The sequence below is a fragment of the Trachemys scripta genome, chromosome 7, assembly GCF_013100865.1.
Source record: "Trachemys scripta elegans isolate TJP31775 chromosome 7, CAS_Tse_1.0, whole genome shotgun sequence".
Lineage (NCBI taxonomy): Eukaryota > Metazoa > Chordata > Testudines > Emydidae > Trachemys > Trachemys scripta.
In genome coordinates this window covers 1110018-1111114 of record NC_048304.1, presented here as the reverse complement: position 1 = coordinate 1111114, position 1097 = coordinate 1110018, and the positions used below count along the sequence as shown (strand labels likewise).

The following is a 1097-nucleotide window of genomic DNA, read 5'->3' as shown; positions in this document are numbered from 1 at the left end:
CCCCCACCCCCCAGTCTCCTCCCACTGACCCTCGCCCCCCATGAAACCCCCAAACCCCCTTCCCCAGCCCCCCCCCAGTCTCCCACTGACCCCCCCCGGCCTCCCACCCATGAAACCCCCCAGACTCCTCTCACTGACCCCTCTGATCCCCTCCCCGTGATTCCCTCACCCCAATGAACATCCCTGACCTCTCACTGACCCCACCAGACTCCACTAGCCATGAACCCCTTGATCCCCATCCCCACACAGCCCCACTGACACCCCCAGACACCGTCACCCCATGACCTTCCAGATCCCCTCACCACATTGCCCCCCCACCCCCTGGCCCCCATGAATCCTTGTTGTACTTAAAGTCCTGCACAGGATCTTTTCAGGGGGAATAAGGCAAAACGTCACATTAATTAGTAATACATGTATTCATTAACACTGTATCATATGCATATGATAGATAATATTTTCACCCCTCAGCTCACAGACAGCCGAGATTACACACACACACACTCCGTCTTGTTGTTGTTACCAACTAGTTGCTCCCCTTAACTTCACTGGCCAGGTGAGTTAGATGGGGGAGGGGGTGGAGCCGAGCTTCTGCCGATCCGGATCGCTGCTCCCATGTTGACAAGACGAGACCCGGGGTCCTCTGCAAGACACCTCACTTTTATAGCAGCTTCCCTCTCATGCAAATCTGTATCAGCTTCAAAATCTGTGTTTGTGTCCATTGGTCCTTTGTGCTGCTTCCTTCTGGGTGTTGTCCCAATGCTGCAAAGAGGGTGTTTCCAAAAGAAGGTGCTCGCTTCTAACCCCCGAGGCCATCAGTATATCTGCTCTTCTTTAATGAGCCCACGTGACAAGTTTTATTGTCCTTGGGTCTGGCTCCCAGCCCCTCTCCAACTGTTGCAGCTGTCTGGAGGTGCTGCCTTCCAAGCCTTTACTCATTCACACCTCGTTCATTCAACAGGGCAATTGATTAAGGGAGTTGGGGGGGAAGATCTTGTTCTACTCCTAGCAAAAAGACATTTTTCTTCTATCTTGCTCTGTCCTTAGGGCCTTATAACATTAGACCAAGGCTTAACACAAAGTTTCTACATGAGGCTTTG

The 1097-nt window shown here is 52.4% G+C and overlaps 1 protein-coding gene across 1 annotated transcript in view; it reads right to left on the bottom strand.

The window, feature by feature from the left end:
• Window positions 1–539, bottom strand: part of CCDC71 (coiled-coil domain containing 71) — a 10699-nt gene extending 10160 nt beyond the window's left edge. The window contains exon 1 of the mRNA XM_034776211.1: window positions 521–539. The gene's annotated coding sequence lies outside the window, so the exon portion shown is untranslated. The remainder of the gene's footprint in view (window positions 1–520) is intronic.
• Window positions 540–1097: the final 558 nt, after the last annotated feature.